Source organism: Anastrepha obliqua, chromosome 4, assembly GCF_027943255.1.
Source record: "Anastrepha obliqua isolate idAnaObli1 chromosome 4, idAnaObli1_1.0, whole genome shotgun sequence".
Lineage (NCBI taxonomy): Eukaryota > Metazoa > Arthropoda > Insecta > Diptera > Tephritidae > Anastrepha > Anastrepha obliqua.
In genome coordinates this window covers 98035575-98043780 of record NC_072895.1, presented here as the reverse complement: position 1 = coordinate 98043780, position 8206 = coordinate 98035575, and the positions used below count along the sequence as shown (strand labels likewise).

Here is an 8206-nt window from a genome sequence, read left to right as displayed (position 1 = left end):
AGATCATGTCTAATGCTACGTGAGCCCACTGCCAAGCTTTTGTATTCCGCGCTAGCTGTTATTGCTTGCAACTTAGAGAAAGCATAAAGCATTATTGTCATTATTTTGTCAAGCATAAAGAGAACAGTGAATAGGCTCAGGAAATTGCTTTTTCGGCGAGTTCAAACCTAGATAAATGGATGTTTGACGAGTTTAAGCTTCTTGTGAAAAAAAATGTTTGCATCGGAGAGGACCTTCTCCCATATGCATATTACGGAATACCATCTTTGAACTCGAAAAAAGTGACGCTATATGCAGATGCCTACTGGGCTAAGGAATTATTTTATGAGTCTAAATAGGGAGTATAAGTTTTCCGCCCAGAACACACAATTAAGGGAATTCGGTTTCATGGGTCTTATAGATAGAAACACGTTTTGGATACTGTAGCAAATTCAATTCTTACTTATGCAGAAGTGGCCAAAACATAATCAACATTTGTCCGGTATGTGAAGTTACCTCGAATGATATTAGCCACCGCTTCACACGACCACTTAAACCCACTCATCTGAAGTCTCTATCTCTCTGATCGCAACCAGTCGAATCTGCATCTTCCTTAGGTGAAATGGCTGACGCTGAATCATGACTACACTGTACTGGGCGAGATTTTTGGAACTGCTACAACAACAACAACTGGTGTATTGCTTCCTCGAGTGTACTTTACCCGAACTCGCCAAGCATCTTTCTTTCTTTCTGATCAGAACTTGTCGAATCTAAATCTTTCTTAGAGGAAATAGACGACGCTGACCAATGACTACACTGTACTGATCAGTTTTTGGGAACTGGTACAATAACAACAACTGGTGTATTACTTCCTCGAGTGCACTTTACCTGAACTCGCCGAGCATCTTTTGGATGAATAGAAGTCTCAAAAAGTAGCAATGAACTAACTTCTCTGGCCTCCTTTGTTATTATATGGAATTTAGAAAGGTCTAGAACAGTTTTTTTACTAACCAGCTCTCGAACTATTTTCCCAAAATCTTGAAACTGAAGAGCTCTCTGGCTAAAATAAAATTTTCCGTACGCTTTATTGGAAAGTTGGAGGCAAAAATCTGTTCCCTAGAAACTGTCTGATGCGAAGCCTAAAACCACTCATTTAAACCTAAAACTCTAATAGTCGCATTCATGCATATATATATATACGTATGTGTGTGTGTGTGTGGGCGGGTATAGTATATGTGCTTTCCCATTTTCTCGTTGATGCGTGTTATTCGCCAGGGTTTCAGGCTCAGCGCTCAAATCAAATATTGCGCAAGGCTAATGTGGTGAAGCGGCGCGTACATACACCCTTTGCACACAACACTAGCATTTATTCAACCCAATATCAAACGGTGAGTGAATACGCTGGCTAATGTAACCGCATGGAAATTTGTTGTGTACATTTGGAAAGTAGCGAAATATGCGTGTGTGCGTAAGGGTTTGAATTGAGCTGTCGAAATCTAACGATACCCAAATAGTTTGCAAATCCATTTGTGGTAAGCAGTTTGGGGCAAACGGCTAATGGTAGAATTAAATATTTAACCCTGATTCATGAAACTTTACCAAATTTGTGAGGTTTCCAATTTAAAATTTGAATAGTCTGACATTTATTTCACATAGTAACCGGTTAATGTCTTCCTAATTAAATATTTTTTTGCGCTGTTCGCACTCAAATGTGTCAGCCGGCAAGTGGCTGGCCTTCGTTATTATCAATTAAAAATTTTTTTTTTTTGCCTCTGCCAAAAGTCTCATTAAATTATAAATAGTTACTGCAGTAACAAGCGACGCCGAATTTTTACTCGGAATTTGCAAAAATCTATTTACTCCTTCCTACTTGAGAAGCTCAAGACAGCAGATCTAGAAAATTTCATTCAATTGTGCTCAAAACTGCCGGAATTGCCACAAAATTGCTCAAATGGCCATGCATGCAGAGCTTGCGCCTGGGGATAGGTTACGAATTTTGCATTTCTCATATAAATAAATTTCAAGGGCCGATGTTGATTGTGAACCACATCTAAACGTCAACGACACCGTTGGACTTCTTTCTTTGGGGTTATTTGAAAGAAAAGGTGTACGTCGATAAGCCGTCAAGAGCTCAAGGATGAGATAATTCGGCACATTAACAGCATAGAACCTCAATTATGCCTCAGCGTCATCGAAAATTTGCACCATCGGCCGAGGCCGCGGCGACCATTTGGCCAATATTTTGCTTCATACATAATTGAGCCATACCAATATAATCGTAATAAAGAGAAATGACAATAACTTCCTCAAAAAATTGTATTTTATTCAAAATCAACACCGGCCCTTGAAACTTAACCACCCTTTATAATTTTTTTGCTTTTTCAATATTTTTTATATTGACTTTTTCAGCAATATTTTTCAAGTAAATTATGGTACTATGTTTTTTTTTTTTTGGAATTTTAAAATAGGAAAATTATGGAATTATGCGAAACTTTTTTTAATGCAAAATTGTTGGCCAAAATATATTTTTCAGTAATATTCCGCGCCACTAGAGCAACAGGCTGTGTAAAATTAGAGTAGTCGGAGTTGACCGCGCCATAAATAAGTAACCCTCAATGCACCATTTTTTAATATTTTGAGAAAATACAACATTTGTGTTAACATATTATACTGGAAAAATGGTTTTGAGAAAGAATTTTTTTAAAACATTTTTGTTCCACAAAAAACTGCTAAAAAATTGTCACTATTTTTTAAGTGCCTTTGTAGCTGGTGCATTGTTGTCAATAAAAAGCGTTCATGAGAAAAGTACAAATCGGCGTGTCAAGACGTCTGAAGCTTAGCCACGCAAAATCATGACATCTGAGAAGCAGATGTCCAGATTATTTCACCTCTTAAACTCCTAGACAGCTCGGACAGAAGAGGCTTGATTTAAGTTCATGCTGCGATTCTGATCGATAATCCATTGTTGTTGTTATTGTAGCAATATGAACTTTTATTTTTCTGGCAGTGAGATTGGGTTGAGAGATGAGAATAGCGATAATGCGGCTAAAGAACAACAAAGCCACGGGCACCGATGGACTGCCGGCTGAGCTATTCAAACATGGTGGCGAGGAGCTGGTAAGGTGTGTGCATCAGCATCTATGCAAAATACGGTCGGATGAAAGCATGCCTGCCGATTGGAACTTAAGTGTGCTCTGCCCAATCCATAAGAAGGGCGATCCTGCAATCTGTGTTAATTACCGCGGAATTAGTCTTCTAAATATCGCCTATAAGGTTATAGCGAGCGTAATGTGTGAAAGGATGAAGCCCACCGTCCATCAACTGATTGGACCTTATCAGTGTGGCTTCAGACCTGGAAAGTCTACCATCGACCAAATATTCACAATACGCCAAATCTTGGAAAAGACCCATGAAAGGAGAATCGACACACACCATCTTTTCGTCGACTTCAAAGCTGCATTCGACAGTACGGAAAGGAGTTACCTGTATGCCGCGATGTCTGAATTTGGTATCCCCGCAAAACTAATACGACTATGCAAGATGACGTTGCTCAACACCAGCAGCGCCGTCAGAATTGGGAAGGACCTCTCCGAGCCGTTTGATACCCAACAAGGTTTCAGGCAGGGTGACTCGCTGTCGTGAGACTTCTTTAACCTGATGTTGGAGAGCATCGTACGAGCCGCAGAACTTAATCGCTCAGGCACAATATTTTATAAGAGCGTACAATTGTTGGCGTATGTCGATGATATTGACATCATCGGCCTTAACAACCGCGCTGTTAGTTCCGCCTTTTCCAAGCTGGATAAAGAGGCAAAGTGAATGGGTCTGGTGGTGAACGAGGACAAAACGAAGTACCTCCTGTCTTCAAACAAACAGACGGCGCACTCGCGAATCGGCACCCACGTCACTGTTCACAGTTATGATTTCCAGGCTGTGAAAGACTTCGTGTATTTAGGAACCAGCATTAACACCGATAACAATGTCAGCCTAAAATTCCAACGTAAAATCTCTCTTGCCAACAAGTGCTACTTTGGACCAAGTAGGCAACTGAGCAGTAAAGTCCTCTCTCGACGAACAAAAGCAACACTCTACAAGACTCTCATCATGCCCGTCCTAACGTATGGCGCAGATGCTTGGACGATGACAACATCCGATGAAGCAACGCTTGGAGTGTTTGAGAGAAAGATTCTGCAGAAGATTTTTGGACCTTTGCACGTTGACAGCGGGGAATATCGCAGGCGGGGGAACGATGAGCTGTATAAGCTTTACGACGACATAGACATAGCGCAGCGAATAAAGATCCAGCGGCTACGCTGGCTGGGTCCTGTTGTCCGAATGGATATAAACGCTCCGGCTTTGAAAGTATTCCATGCGGTACCAGCTGGTGTTAGTAGAGGAAGAGGAAGGCCTCCTCTGCGTTGGAAAGATCAGGTGGAGAAGGACTTGGCTTCCGTTGGTGTGTCCAATTTTCGCCGGTTAGCACGAGAAAGAATCGACTTGCACGCTTTGTTGAACTCGACCAAAACCGCGTAAGCGGTTATAGCGCCAATTAAGAAGAAGAATAGATTGGGTTAAAAATTCCTTCGCACCATATAGTAACCGTCGTTACTACCTGTGGGGTGATTACACTAAAAACATCCCTCCTCTGCCGCATTGCTTCAAGGTAGGGATCCAAGACACGTCCCAAGAAGGACAATTACTCATTCATCCTGCATGCCGCGTCGCCTGTTTTGAAGAAACGTATGACTAATGCTCTTCAGCATAAGTTTCTATTTCACGTCTCTTTTTTCAGATAATATCTTCCACGAAATTTGCGACGGCATTCCAGTTTTCTTCGCCTAACATTATTTTATCAATTATTTCTTCATGCGTGAATACACCTATAGCTCGTGGCAGAGCTGTTCTCTCTATATTCTACTTCTTGCATTTGAAGAAGTTGTTCTCCACATCATCATTCTCAGTATCTCCATAAATGCTTTTTGATAGGTTCACCTTTCCCATTCGCCACAAATACTTGCGAAATGACCCGAGTCCAGGCAAAAACTATGTGAGGTTATAGCCCACACTACCCACTTTTTTAAATCGGGTATTAGTCACGCTGCCCCTCTACCGTACCGCTCAGAGTTCCATCTTGTTTGCCAAAGTTTAAGCATTTGAATGCTAAGGTCGGAGAAGCATGGTCCTGCAATTCTTGCGATTTTTGCCTGCTATCTTCGTTTGCGCGCTTGTGCTAAAAGATCTATAGGGATAGTTCCGCTGATAACTACAACCGCTGCTTCTAATACAGTTCTTTATGAAGAAGTCCCACTACACAGTATAAATATTCCCCATACATAAACGGGGCATACTGTTGGACAGTCCTTACTTACTTACTTAGGTGGCCATAACAACCCGTTACCGAGTTACGGCCGACCTCACTAGCTCTCTCCAGGTGCCTACGCTCCACGCGCGCCTTCTCCAATTCTGTACACCAAGCGAACATAGGGTTTCCTCCACCTGGTCTTTCCACCGGAGCAATGGTCTTCCTCTGCGTCGGCTCCCTTGGACTTCGCCCTCGAACACCTTCTTTGCTGGAGCTTCTTCATCCATACGCACGACATCCCTAGCCAACGCAGGCGTTGGATGGCGTTGGGTTGAACTACGTCAATGTCGGCGTAGAGCTCATACAACTCGTGGTTCATTCATGAACGGTAGTCTTCGCCAACGCGCACAGGACCGAAGATCTTACGAAGAACTTTTCTCTCGAACACCCCAAGAGCGGCTGCATCGCTTTGTGACACTACCCATGCCTCTGCGCCATAAAGCAACACGGGTATGATGAGCGTCTTGTAAAGTGTCAGTTTGGTCATGCGAGAGAGGGCTCGACTACTAGAGTGGTTCTCCGTTTGACAGTCCTTGCCCGGATATAAATCAGGGTCGTTCCTGTAACGTAGAACTGACTGACATTTGAACGACTGTCACAAAAATTCATTTCAGCTTTGCTAGCCTTAGAAGCCTTCAATCCAACAGTAGTCAGTTAAGCTCTTCAAGCGTGAATATGAGAATATTCGACCGGTATGTCGAAGAACAGTCCAGAGGTTATCACAGACGCTCTTTACACTCTGTGTTCAAGAAATAAGTTGAAGGTCGACGAATGTACCAACTTAAAAAAAAAAAAATCGAAAGTCGAATGTTCGTAGCCCGCGAAATTTGAAACCTTCAACTTATTTTTTGAACACACCTCATACATTAGGTACTACACTGGGCGTTCAGCAGCCAATCGATTGCTTCTTTGATGGCGGCCATCCCTGCTAGAAAAACGCTATAGCCATTCTCTGCTCTGGCAATGGCTATTAATAATTTAGCTATAATTACTCTGGAGCAGTGATGGTAAATGATTTTTTTAAAAATCCCTGCACATCCCAAAAAAATTCCCTACTTTTCCCTACGCTTACAAAAAATTTTCCCTATACAATTTCCTACATTCTTTCTCCTGTGTTTAGACAATAATGAGGCACCTGCAACGTTTTTTATTACATTTAGTTCTGTTTAAAGCGAGACAGAGTTCTTATTTTTCAGAATCCGGCGCGGTTTCTTTTAAGAGTGGGATTAAATGGTTCACCACTTGCAGAGCGACATTATGCTCAGCGAAAAACATGCTAAGTCTTAATTCGAAATTTCTGGAACCATTTGGTTTACTCGATTTTTTGAAGTGAAAACTTCTTTAGAATCGTTGGGAGTGATTTGAGGAAAAGTGAAACGAAAAAAGCGACCTACTTGGCTACGAAGCGTTATATTATATGTTGATATAAAAGTAGTGACGAACTAAATAAAAATAACTTTTATTTTTTCTTGTGATTCGAACCGAGGATTTTGGATCGGAAGCTCACATTGCTAGTCGCTCGGCTACCGCGCCATGCTGTCGTTGTTGGCCTAAAAGTTATTTAGTTACGAAGCGTTATATTATATGTTGATATAAATAATTTTTGTGAGCGTGTAATTCTCAAAAGGGTTTATTAGGTTTATTATTTAAAATATATTGACTAGGTAGTGTGGTTATCAGCTTAACATCTGATAGATCCTCCATCGGAGGACAACAAATGTTAAACTAATTTTTGGAAATGGGCGGAGTGTTTTAGGGGCGGCTTGCTCCTTCTCTGCCACGGGTTGACCCGGTATTGCATTACCGCCGGGATTTCAGCTTTGAATAAATACAAGAAAAAAATATACTAATACATTTAGCTTTGGTGGGAAGAGCCATAAATTTTTATGTGAATACATGTAGACGAAAATGGAATTTTTTTTTTTTGAAATTTACATTGTAGGACATTTCTGATTATTTATTGAAAACAGTTTTTTGGCTTTTCTATTTTTGGTTTAGATACTGAAAGTCAGTTTAAGTGAATCGGTATAAATATTTCGTACATTAATTTTTGAAGTGAAAACTTCTTTAGAATCGTTGGGAGTGATTTGGGAAAAAGTGAAACGCATTACAACATATAAACGTAGCGACGAACTAAATAACTTTTAGGCCAGCACTGACAGTATGGCGCGATAGCCGAGCGGCTAGCAATGTGAGCTTCCGATCCAAAATTCTTAGTTCGAATCACAAGAAATAAAATTTTTTTTTTTTTGAAATTTGCATTGTAGGACATTTCTGATTATTTATTGAAAACAGTTTTTTGGCTTTTCTATTTTTGGTTTAGATACTGAAAGTCAGTTTAAGTGAATCGGTATAAATATTTCGTACATTAATTTTTTTTTTGTGAGCGTGTAATTCTCAAAAGGTTTATTAGGTTTATTATTTAAAATGTATTGACTAGGTAGTGTGGTTATCAGCTTAACATCTGATAGATCCTCCATCGGAGGACAACAAATGTTAAACTAATTTTTGGAAATGGGCGAAGTGTTTTAGGGGCGGCTTGCTCCTTCTCTGCCACGGGTTGACCCGGTATTACATTACCGCCGGGATTTCAGCCTTGAATAAATACAAGAAAAAATGTACTAATACATTTAGCTTTGGTGGGAAGAGCCATAAATTTTTATATGAATACAAGTGGAAGAAATTTGTAAGTCTGTTTCTTCGGTCCGTTTGGGTATTTTTTTTTGACAACATCGAAACCAAAGCATTTGTATCATATTTTATCTATCATAAGCCACTCGTATCATTTCGCACCCTAAATATAAAAGGGTCACAACTCAAAATTTTCCAAAACTGAGTTTTTTGCATAAATTAATTCAGAGTACA

At 40.4% G+C, this 8206-nt stretch overlaps 2 pseudogenes; both read left to right on the top strand.

The window, feature by feature from the left end:
- Nucleotides 1-6982: 6982 nt before the first annotated feature.
- On the top strand, nt 6983-7169 carry LOC129246556 (U2 spliceosomal RNA; annotated as a pseudogene).
- Nucleotides 7170-7758: 589 nt separating this feature from the next.
- Nucleotides 7759-7945, top strand: LOC129246570 (U2 spliceosomal RNA; annotated as a pseudogene).
- Nucleotides 7946-8206: the final 261 nt, after the last annotated feature.